A 13,297-nucleotide genomic window follows, 5' to 3' on the forward strand; every position below is an offset into this window, starting at 1 on the left:
TTCGATGGTTGTGCACCTACTTCATGAGATCCTCTAGGGTTGGGTTGAGTTTGACTAGGAAACTTACCACTTTCTCTTAAAGACTCATTTATATGACTAACCTGGGTTTTCAACTCGGAAATAGCCTGAGAGTTAGCCTGACCTATTCTCTTATTTTCTTCTATACCTTGAGCAACAGATTGCTGAAACTGCATAGTGTTACGAGTTAACAAAGCAAGAGACTCTTCTAAACTCATAATCTTCTTATCCGGAGGGTTCTGAAACTGTGTCGGGGCTGAAGGATTCTTAGTATATCCAAAACCTGGGGGATCTTGAGAGTTACTAGACTGACCTTGATTCTGGCCCTTAGACCACGAAAGGTTGGGATGGTTTCTCCAGCCAGGATTATAGGTTTCTGAATATGGGTCAAACTTCTGACGGTTATCAAACCTAGTGTTATTATAGAGAGCATTGGCTTGCTCTTCAACAGTATTGCCTTCCCAAAAAGGCTCTATTCTACCACTAGTATGACCCACTTCTAAAGATTCTAACCTTTTTTCTATAGCAGCAATTTTGGCATCTGATTCGTAGCTTTCTTCTACCCTATTAACGTTTCCTCTGCCTAGAAGAGTTGTTTTCTGGGGTACCCTATTACTTTCCCATTGTTGGGTCTTTTCGGCGATTTCATGCAAGTATGTCACCGCATTATCAACTGTTTGGTTTTCAAACCCACCTGTACACATGGACTCTACTGTAGTTGTGGTGGATAATCTAAACTCCTGAACTAACCTAACCTTTTCTAAACCATGATGAGGACATTGGGCTAATAAACCATTGAACCTTTCCAAATACATATACAAAGATTCTCCCTCCTGTTGTGTAAATGTGCAGATTTGCGTCCTAATAGACGAGGTTTTGTGCCTAGGGAAAAACTTGTTCAAAAAGGCGGATGTAAGTTGTTCATAGGTTTCAATTGATTCGGAAGCCAAACTATACAGCCACGACTTGGATTTATCTTTTAAGGAAAATGGGAATAACCTGAGTTTTAAAGCATCATCATCAAGGTTTCTAATTTTCAGGGTACTACAAATTTCCTCAAAGTCCCTAACATGGAAATAGGGGTTTTCATTTTCTTTTACTAAAAATATTGGGAGCAACTGTAAGTTTCCAGGCTTAAGTTCATAATTCGCTTCAGTTTCAGGTAACTTGATATACGAGGGATGAGTAGTCCTAGTAGGATTCAACAAGGCTTTCAAAGCTGCCATTTCTGGCGCTATTGGACTATCAGGGATTTTCTCTTCAAACGGACGTTCAAAAACGGAATCTTCACGAATCGGACTCTCTAAATTGAGGTAATCAAGACGCTTAGAACTACTAGGTTTCTCTTTAACAAATCTACCTAGGGCGTCTCTTTTACGTTCAGGCATGCAACAAAATAAGGAAGGGAATTCTATGCAAACACAAAACAAGGATGACTCAACCAAATCAAACCTAAATTTCTAGCAAACAAAAAGCATGATGGCTCCACTTAGATTGTCACTAGACCAGCTTCTATTCTTTCGAAAAGGAACTCGTTACAATCTGAGCAAACCCCTCTGGAATCAGTCCGAGTCAAAGTAAGCTGAATCAAGGAGAGGGAAGCTCAGTGGAGCTTTGATACCCAAGGCCTCACCGGTTACAAGGCGGCGCAGTCATGCATTCAACTCACAGAAACCGTCAAGAACTCCGAAGTATGCTCAAAACAGTAACCAATATTCTTCGAACGACTTTCCTATTAAGGTCGTTACCCTATAGGTCTCGTTCTAGTCAAAATTTTGGGCTTAGGTTCGCGTTTGGTTTCGTGTTCCTAAGGCGTACAAGAAGAGAACATTGATGAAATCCGAACCCTTATCTTGTATGGCCAGTCCTTGCCCTTTACTAGGAATTAAAATCAACCGTATTCAAGTCCTCAGCATATATTTACCTTAAGGAATACAGTAAACCCGCTGCCAGGGGATTCGCGGGTGTTTCGAAAAACTTACCTCCCGTACCAGACGGGCGAAGAACCGCTGAAGTCGACTCGGGCCACAACTCCTATGTTATGTACGAACCCGAGGGGCCGAGGTGATATCGTAATCACCGTCCTTCCCTGCACACAGTTTGTATTTAAACCAACCCTTCCTTAGGGTTTAAAAATAATAATGTTCAAAGTCCAATGTCCAAGTGTCCAAAAAGAAAAGAAAAAATTACAAAAATAGCAAACCCTAATACAGTTCTCTCTCTCTTTTTTTTTTAATAAAGAAAAATAAACAAACCCTAAAAAAATTAAAAATAAGATAAAATATCTAAAAAGAAATTGTCTTCTTTTCCGTTCTTTTCGCTTTAATCTTTTGCTCCAAGTCTTTATGCTTTAAGTTCCAGTCTTTACGAAATCACCAAACTCCTTGGATCAATTCTCTTTATGATCCAAAACCTGTAGACAAAAGACAAATACCCAAAAACGTAAAAAATAACAAAAATAAAAAAATAAATAAAATAAAAAAAAATAAAAGAAAACTAAGTCTAAAAACCCAAAAAGCAAATCCGCCTCGGCGGCGCCAAAAATTGATGAGATTTTAATTTTTGTAGAAAAAGTGGTAATAAGATTCGTTCAACTCGAACTTGTGAAGGGTTTTCGAAAATTAAATAAAGTTGTTTCAAAGATAATAAGAAAATATCGAGACCCTAGATTCCACCATTAACCAATTAAGTGATAAATTCTAATCAATATTCATGCAATTCTTTCTTTTAAAGTGATCTAATATTTTGCCTCTAATAGATTTTTGAAGTAATAATTGTAATCACAAAGCATGAAACATCAAAAGTTTTAGAACCAAGCATGCTCCATCAAAACGATTCACAACTACTCAATAAAAATCAATTTTCTATAACCACTCTATGCAAATAATCATGTCAAATAATTGCAATAAATAATTAAATAGAATTTACCACTTTTAATGGAACAATGGCTTCCTCCGTTGCCTCGGCTAAGGGGTTTATCTCCTCATATAATCACTTGCTCAAAATATATGTTTATAGCTCAAAAAGTGTTTACAAGAGGTGAAACAATAAAACAGAAAAATTGCAACAGAAATAATTGTTGCAAAGGCGTTGTTCAATTGTTACAGTGAAAGAAAAGGTGACAGACAGTTCGGCTGTTACAGAGAAGTGATGTTGCGAATTTGAGACGTTGTTCTTCCTTGCAACGTTTGTTCTTCAGCAGCAGCAGAAACACGTAACTTCCTGCAACTCGATCTTCTCAGCTCTGTAGTGCTCTAAACTACTCCAAACTCTTCGTACCCCTTCTTGGGACCCTAAGAAACCTATTTATACATCAAAGGACGATTAAATCTCTCCCAAATCGCTTCGAAATCTCTTCTTTCCTTCCTTGGCAGTCACGGCAATAATCTCATCCCTAATTCGTTTCACGCGTTTCTGAGCTCTCCCAATTATATCAAACTCCTCCTTAGATATAATATGTATCTTTGGAACGAATTTCTTGCCTTTAATCTCTCTGAATGTCCAAAAACAAACTCGACAGGGACCGTGTTTCCTTTTTTACTCTGTTTCCTTTTTCCGGCAATTCCAGCCCAATTCGATCGATCCAAACGCATGTATTAAACCTGTTTTGCTCTATCAAGTCCAGCCCAATCGATTTCCAGCGTTGAATCATTTTAAAACTGCCCAAAGCTTCACGTCCAAAATCTGCAGACGTGAAGTCTCTTTTCCCGCCAAAAACCGTTTTAAACATGAAGAAGAAAGGTGTCCCCTTATCCAGTTCAGGTGTCCCTTTAGCACATGCCTAAAAATGGTTTACCCCTTATCCAAAGCGAGAGTCCGAATAGCAAATGTCCTCCCATGTGCCTTTAACAACTTTTCGAGCCAATTTCGCCGCAAAAGCTTATTTCTCCAAAAACACCTACAAATAGATAAAATACCGAAATAAGTACAAAAATGGGTACTAACAATATACACAATAGAGATGAAAATAGACACATTAATGCATCTATCAGGAATTAACTTATAGAGTCTCCCATCTATGCATCGAATTGTTAATGCAAGAAGTGGATTTGATTAAGACATTAGGCGCCAACTTGGAGGAAGAGTGTGTTTGTAAAATGAAGACATATATGGGACTTCCATGCCGCCACGACCTACTTAGGTACAAGGATGGTATCATACCATTTGAGGATATTGATCATTTTTGGAAACAATTAAGTTGATCCTCTCCCAACCGAAGACGACGAGGATGATCTAGAGATATGGGACACGACAAATGGGAAAAATTTGGCGGAGATGTATAGGAATATGTCCCTGCCTCAAAAGAAAATCTTATGGGACAACATGATTCAGTTCATGTATCCTTTCACCCAAGAAAATATTTTGGAACCGGAGAAGAGTGAACCGAAAGGTAGGAAGAGTAAGAATATAAATAATTTTCAAACTATACAAGCCAACAAGGAACTATTGGCTAATAAAAGGGATCCATCCGGCGTTGACTACCATGATGCAAGGTATGAAAAGGCAAAGAAGGAAATTGAGAAGTTGATGAAGGAGGAAGAAGTCAAAGTTCCAAGAAAACGAGGTCGTCCTGGTATTCAAAAAGCCGAAACAAGTAACAAGGAGGTGAATGATAATGATTTTCCGTCACAAGCAAAGGATGTTAAAGAGGATGTCAAGGGGAAGGCTAAAATGTATCCTTCACAAACTAAGATAAAGGAGAAAAGGACCATACATGAAATTGGTATAATGAGAGGACCCAAAAGAGATAAGTCCGGTAAGTATTTGAGGCCTATCAATTTTATATACGATAACTACTTGGAATATCTATCTCCAATAATTCATGAGCATATAATAGCAATGGTGCTAGGTAATGGAAATTGTGGATATTACGTCACGGCGGAACAACTTGGTCCTTTTGAGGAAGGAAATAATCCGACGACCCCTGAAAATGAAGTGAACTATATTCGGCAACGATTGTTATAAACCCTACGTAAAAACAAAGAATTCTATAAGACAATGATGAGAACAGGTCCAAGAGGAGATGCAGGGGTGGCAGAGGAGTACATTGCATTCGAACGTTGTTTGCATGGGGATTTTATCATTACCATAGAACATTGGATGTCAATGCCCATTTGTGGGTTTTTAATTCCGGAGACCTTCGATTGCGTCGTACATTGTTTCGCAGGACGGGTAGTATCTTTACTTACGCGCCTCCAACAAAACCTTGCCATGATGGTGTAAAGGATAGAAGACTTGTTATTTGATTTATTCAAAATTATCATTTTATCGGCCTCAAACTTAGACCCGGTTTCCCATTACCACCCTTGATGAGTGCATCTTTTTGGCCTAGATTTGAAACTAATTATGCGGTGGATTGGTTTGCAAATTATGTGACGGAAATGGATCTTTGGATTTCTTTGAATGTGCATCCCCCAAGTGGACAAGTAATTATGTTTTCAAGTGATAAGGATGAAGATGATAAGCAAGAGGTCAGTAAAGATGATGAGAATGATGTCAGTGAAGAGGATGAGAAAGAGGTCAGTGAAGAGGATGAGATTCGTTTAGGATCGGCATAAAAATGTTTCATGGATTTATCCGCGTATTTTGTGTCTTTTGATTTTCGTGTATGATGAGGATGATATTTTGACTAGAATTGCAGTTACATGTACCCATCAAAACGAAATACTTGAATGATTTACTTTTTGGTTATGGAACGTGTCGTTTTATGGAAACCGAAACCATGAACACAGGAGATGGTTCGGCTTGTACCATTAGTTCAAGGAAAGCCGAACCCGACGGAGTGATGAAAATCCATGGTTTTTCTGTCAGGTTCGGCTTGTAGTATTATTTTGATGAAAGCCGAACCTGACAAACAAAAAAAAACCAGAGTTTTTTTGTCAAGTTCGGCTTCTAACATTATTTCACTTCAAGCCGAACCTGACCAAAAAAAAAACCAGAGTTACTCTGCTAGGGTCGTCTTGTAGTATATTTTTGAAGACATCCGAACAATGGATTTCAACATTCGGCACATAACTGAAATTACAGGATAAGCCGAACCTTGCATGATTCATGAACACAAAAATTATTATATCATTCTAAATAGACTTTTCAAATTCAAAGAAAATGTGGATTACACACCCGTTACATAATAGCTTTACAATAAATTTCTAGTCGAATTCTTCTAATATCCAAAACGGGTAATGAGAAACCTTCTAAGAATGTAGTAGTGATCTTTGTATTCGAAATTCTTTCCTTTCCATCTTCGCCATTCCTCTAGAGCTCGATCTTCAATATTAGAGTTTGTTTCACCCTTGAGACAATATAGACTCACAATCCGAACTAAAGCTATAAAGTCTTTGACCGTTTTATTAATAGTTTCAATTCGGCAAAACAAGGCCGCACTATCCCGGTTGTGAGTATTACCCGTTTCGGTGCTGAAGGATTCATGAATTCTAACCAAGTAGTACATACTCATCAAACCCTTCACTCGTCGTTCTTCACCCTTCTTTGGATAGTATGCTACGTAATTAGTGCAAAGAGACAAATCTTCTTCTAAAGTAAACTCATGAGTTGGGGGTGCCATTTTTTTTTAGTATATGCTCTGAAGATTATGAAAAACCATGTATGTCTATATATAATACAGGTTACAACGTCTATATATTTCAAAAAAGAGTCGTTCATAGATTTTTGTGCAAAAAAAGACAATGTTAGGCTCATAAGAAGGTTAGACAATAAGCTGAATCTGTTTAAGTAATGGCTAGAATTTCAAATAATGAAACTTCTTACAGGTTCGTCTTATACTAATTTTCAGATCTAAGCCGAACCATACACTGATTTACATAATAGTTCAATCTTAAATTATCTCTAATTATACTATCCAAATTACAGGTTCGGCTCAAAACTAATACTATCGAATAAGCCGAACCTAAAGGACAAATGATTCGGCGTGTAATTAATATTACAGGATAAGCCGAACTTCATAAATTCTAGGTAATAAGTAACTAATTAATTGGTACGCTATTGATTAAAACATGAAATCCAAGGTGTCCATAACACAATCCCAGCACCATTAAAAATAAAGTTCAGCACCTAAAATCCAAGGTGTTTGCAACACCATAAAAGTGTACTTAAAACTTAAGAAAACATTAAAAGGAACTTGGAAACATAAAAGGGCACTTAACCACGACCCCTCTTCTTAGTTCCACGACCACCTCTTCTTCCACCTTGGTCTTCATCTTCTGACGCATTATTACCGGGTTGGCCGGTAGCACCACCTCCACTTGTACCTTCACCAACTTGTCGAGACCTCTTAGTGGTAGGCCTTTGTGCGGGTTCCTCGGGTCCTTGTCCTTTGTTGATGATTGCATCCCACTTGTTGTAGAGGTATATTTGTTCTTCCACGGTCATTGGTGCTTTGCAACCAAGTTTGGCCTTCATTTTTTTCAACATCTCCCTACACTATAATACACCCAAAAATAAGACCAAATTCAAAAAACACAATCTTTAATTCATAATATGATGTTCAAAGAATACTTAGTTTAATTAATGTTCCATTAATCATCCTCAAGGACAATTGAGCCTTCGTGTATAATTTTATCTGAATCCTTCAAAGATTTCCACATCTCCATGTTATGGTCATACATAATGCACCAACCCAATATTGTGTCGGGGTTAAATCCAGGCCAATAAGAGTTTCCACATATCTAAGGAAATGGACAATTGTCTTCTAACCGGAGGCCTATAAAATGGTTGTTATTAACAAAAGCAATCACCACTTTCCTACGTTTAAGTTGCTCGACACATATGGTTGTTTTCGGAGTGTATATATGTGAAACTAGCACCTTTTGAGAAATAGTAAACCACACAATTGAATGTGTCCGCGATTAAGTGCCCACATATCGGCATGCCCATTCAATGATCCCTCGTGATTGGATTTCCCCCTTGGAGACGGATTTGATACCTAACAAACTGCACATTGAGACTAGCATCCCCATCGGACAACATTGTCTTGTAAAATTACGGTTTCTCCTTTAGCTTCATCAACAACCTTTGCCGGACATAAGTGATTTGATTATCATTATATATCTTGGCACCTTCAGTGAAAGGCCCTAGTTGTTGTACGACAACGTGGAAACTGCAATTACCATCCGGAGGGACGTTATCCGTGGATATGACGTACTTTATAATGTAAGGAGGTAGATCTTCCAAGTAGCTTTTATCAACAAGAGCCATCAATTGGTCGACTCCTTTCTGGGATGCAGCATATTGGAGCCTTAAGCTTCACGTCTCGTTGAGTTGGTTGACTAGGTTCCGATGGAGTAAGTGGGGTTGATGTCGAGTGTAACATCGGTCCTTTTTTCTTCATATCCCGTTCACTTGTTTCGCTCTTTTCCATAATATTCATAGCCTTTTTCTTAGAATCTTCTTGGTACTTCGCCGCGGTATGCTCTCATACCCCGAGGGATCTCTAGTAAAAGGAGTCATTTCACTTTTCCTCTTAGCCAAAACCTTTGCATATTCTCTTACTTGTTTTTTTTCTCTTTGGTGCTTGGCCTACCTTTTCCCTTGCCTTTTTTTCAGTTCTTGTAGATTCTCCGAAGTATGCGGATAAACGATTGGCCGCATATCATCCCAAAAGATTTTCCTTTCGAGTTTTTTCATGCTCAGGTAAATCACGATAACAATTCTTCACATTTCATTATCACCAAACTCTTCTCCGACATCTCCCTTTGGAGGAGGGACAAAACTTAATTGTTGCCAATATGGATCTATATCGCTTAAAGGGATTATGCCATGTTCATAGTTAACTATCATATGGAGACAAGGGAGTCCCATAGACTTCATCATCTTGCAAACACACACCTCATCCGGCTTGGTTCCCCATATGTCAATCAAATTCACCTACCATTAACTGAAAAAGCGGGGGTCTAACAACCTCACCCAATATTTTGATTAGCAATCTGTATGGACTAGCTCCAATACACTTTCTAGAGAATCAACTAGACAGTCAGACTCAATCTAGATAAAAGTATATCAAAGAGTTAATATCTCAATATCTCGATTTGATCTTTACTCAAGCAAATGGAAATCTTCGAGTCTTTATCAAATACTAGAGAGATAAAGTTGGATGGTACCAAAGACCAATATCCAAGTGTCAATCAATTTAAATCAACAACCAAAGGTTGGATATTCTAATTGATTGATCTTAACGCACAACCTGTGATACTTCAATTATATAACAAAATATAATGCGGAATAGAAATAACACAGATATAGAAATTTTGTTTACGAGGAAACCGCAAATGCAGAAAAACCCCGGGACCTAGTCCATATTGAATACCACACTGTATTAAGCCGCTACAGACACTATCCTACTACAAACTAACTTCGGTCTGGACTGTAGTTGAACCCTAATAAATCTCACACTGATTCAAGGTATATCTGCGCTCCTTACGTCTATGATCCCAGCAGGATGATACACACTTGATTCCCTTAGATGATCTCACCCACAACCAAGAGTGGATACGATCCAAAGTCGAAGACTTTAATAAACAAATTTGTATCACACAGAAAAGTCTATGATAATAGATAAATCTGTCTCCCAAAGATAAACCTAACAGTTTTTGTTCCGTCTTTTGATAAATCAAGGTGAACAGGAACTCATTAACAACCCGGACTTATATTCTTGAAGAACAACCTAATATTGTCAATCACCTCATAATAATCTAAATCATATGGTAGCGAAACTAAATATTGTGGAATCACAAACGATGAGACGAAGATGTTTGTGATTTCTTTTTATCTTTCCCTATCGGAGATATAATCTCAATTCAATTATTCAATTGAACTCGTACGATAGAAAATGGCAAGATCAGATCGCTCAACTACAAGAGAAGTAGTTTCGTCTGGCTTCACAATCCCAATGAAGTCTTTCAGTCGTTAACCTACAGGGTCTCGAGAAGAAACCTAAGGTTAAAGGATAATGGACTCTAGAAAACCAACTAGTATCACACAGGAGGTGTGGGTATTAGTTTTTCCAATTGCTAGATGTCTCCTTTATATAGTTTTCAAATCAGGGTTTACTATCTAAGTTAACTTGGTAACAAAGCATTCAATATTCACCGTTAGATGAAAAACCTGATTCAACCAAGCTAATATCTTTCAACCGTTAGATCGAAACTTAGCTTGTCACACACAAATGAAATGTATTCATTTAGGCTTGAGTAACCGTACCTAAACGTGTACACATAGTTAGTCCACAAATAGTTAACCGATGGTTAGCCATATGAGCACTTTCATATTAACCGTATTCATCTTTCTCATAACTAGTTCAAATGACTCATAAGAACTAGTTGATACAGTTGGTCAATTGCTTAGGTCTTTATTCATAGACACAATTGAAACAAAATCGGATTGATCCACTTGGATAAATTCATGAACAATATACCCATGGTTTGCAAAGTTTGCATTCCTTATAATTTATTGTTTTAAGTTCATGAACTACCGATTTGAGAAATAACCAGCTTGGGTACGCGTACGGGTATCCGTACCTTAGCTACCGGATTTGAGTTGGATTTGGTTTCCAAACTCAGCGGAAATTTTCGGGTATGAAAGCTTCCGTGGGTACGCGTACGGGTATGCGTACCTAAGGTGACTGGTTTAATATTTTGCAAACTACAAACTCAGCAGAAATTTTCGGTATGAAAAGCGTACTCAACCTGTCTCCGTCACCAATACTGCATGCACACATATGCACGCACTTGGTTTTCGGCACATGGATTTATACACTAATGTGCGAACACACTATATATGCTTATATCCATAGATGGTAATCTCAACTCTACATTTAAATTATTGAAATGTATAATGTTATAACAATCGTTATTCACGATTATCGTCATCAAACCTATTTTCAAGATTGAAACGTCATCATTACTTTCATCATGGGTAAAGATGAAAATGGTTAAAGCAATATCTTACCAACACATATTTCGAGAAAAAGATAGGCGAGTGATAGATAAGTTCAAGTCTTATACGACTTTAAAGTATAAAACTATCATACTTATACGACTTTGTCTCAAGAGTAGGAGATAGAATAGACTTTTGAGTAGTAGAGAAGTTCAAGTCTCCACATACCTTTTAGTCGGATGAAGTTCCACTTGTTCCTCGAGTAGTTCTTCGTCTTCGTAAGATGATCGCCATAGAGTCTGGAGCTCAAGTACACTTAACTATCCTAGACCGAGATTTAGTCATAAATAAACTAGAAATCAAAACATATAGTTTTGATCACTAATATTGACAAACATGCTTGAGATAGCAACGCATGCGTGTTCGACCGAGCAATTCTCTAACAATCTCCCCTTTTGTCAATTTTAGCGACAAAATTATCAATACATATGGATTATAAAATAGATAAAACTTTGTAGATTCTCGTCCACATGCTTGATCTCCTTGGTGCTTCAACATTACTCGAAAAATTTGTCTTTTCCAAGTACTCCCATGATTCCATAGATGTTCAATTCAGCATCATAGTTGTTGAAAATCCTTAGCCATAACAATGAGAAAACAAAAGCTCTCAATCATTGTTATACAGTGTCATAATATTATTACACAACATTAAAGTTCTCATATCACAACTTCGAAAACAATACTATGGTGATATGTATCACTCCCCCTTAGTCAATACTTCGTCTCAACACGAAAACCAGTCCCCCTTACATAATGATCCGAAAACCATATGTATTTGTAGTGTGAATTACATATTAATTCTCTCCCTTTTTGTCAATAAAATTGGCAAATTTACGAAAACGGGATCCGAATGAAATTTTCATGGAGACACTTCAAGACCAAAGAAAAGTATATATCAGCTTTGTTTAGATGCAATCATAAAGCCGAAGCTAAATGCATTCATCACGGAGTTTATAAAGATACAAGATAACTCCTCAAATATTCCACAGCCGCACTCCCCACAAATATATGGAAATTAAGCGCAAGTTCAAAACAACTCTCCCACATTTGATGTCATTCCCGAAAGAACAACAAGAGCGACCTTACTTTTACGAGAAAATAAGGATTTCTTTGGACACCAAAAAACCACAAAATGATTTAGTTATCCAAAAATTCTCAATTAAACTAACCACAAGAGAACCCATGATTAATTTAATCGGAATACACAACCAAATTAATCACAAACGAATTCATCATTTGTTTAGTTGGAAATGCTCACATAAGAAGACTTATGGAGCCACACAATATATATATATATAAAATATGGATCAGGGAAGATAAATACTGCGGAATATACAAAGATTCATTCTATGTTCATCACTATTTGCATAACGACATATAATAGACATAATCCTCGTAAACAAAAGTTCATCCTATCTTCCATCAATATTTGCAAAATGACATATAATAGGCTTAAAACTTTTGTCATGTCAAAATTTCATTCATTCTCTTATCAATACATGCATATCAACATATGAAAGACATAACTTTTGACAGGGTATGGGACAATCATAGTTCACATATGCAAACACACATATCCTATAACATATGGAAATATATAAAACCATAAAGATTAATACTGCAAAAATCAAACTTTGTCCTTATAAGGTAGAATCAATCTTTTTCGCACGGATTTACACCAAGCGTGGTTACCAAAAGCGTATAAAAAGATTTTCTTAACAAAGAAGAACATACAAAGTTATTAAAGACCATGCATCATAGTTCACATAAGATGATTGTGAACATTAAAGAATCCCATAGCAATGCGCACTACTTCCCATTCTTCAATTTCCTTCTTTTTAATTCACCAACATCATTATTGTAAAAGATACAAATGAGCTTAGAAGAGAATTACTCCAAGAATCCAAGTGCCCAAGTCCAGTAGAACAAGTGCAACGAAACAGAGCAAAACACTCAAAAACATGATATACCTGGAGCAGTATGAAAATGGGTATGCGTACCTAAACCCCTGGATTTTGATTTTAAATGATGTTATGCATACCTGGTATGTGTACCATGTAGTCCAAACATCCCGAACTATTATTTTCAAACCTAAACATTTAAGAACCTTAAACACAGATCAAGTTAGGTAGAAAAGAACGATAAGAAAGGTATGTGAATTATTATAAGTTCTCTAAGCAAATAAAATCACAAATCTTGATCAAGTTTATAGACATACCTTTTTAGATGAATCCAATTGAATTCTACAGCCTTACCAAACATAATTTGTGCACCCCAATTTTCGTGCTTCCCTCACCGTATACGTAACAAGGCATTCCTTGGTGAGGAT

The 13,297-nt window shown here is 37.1% G+C and overlaps 1 pseudogene; it reads left to right on the forward strand.

Moving 5' to 3' along the window:
- Nucleotides 1-780: 780 nt before the first annotated feature.
- LOC113341488 lies at nucleotides 781-880 on the forward strand (annotated as a pseudogene).
- The last annotated feature ends 12,417 nt before the right edge of the window (nucleotides 881-13,297 follow it).

Source organism: Papaver somniferum, unplaced genomic scaffold, assembly GCF_003573695.1.
Source record: "Papaver somniferum cultivar HN1 unplaced genomic scaffold, ASM357369v1 unplaced-scaffold_29, whole genome shotgun sequence".
Taxonomy (NCBI): Eukaryota; Viridiplantae; Streptophyta; class Magnoliopsida; order Ranunculales; family Papaveraceae; genus Papaver; species Papaver somniferum.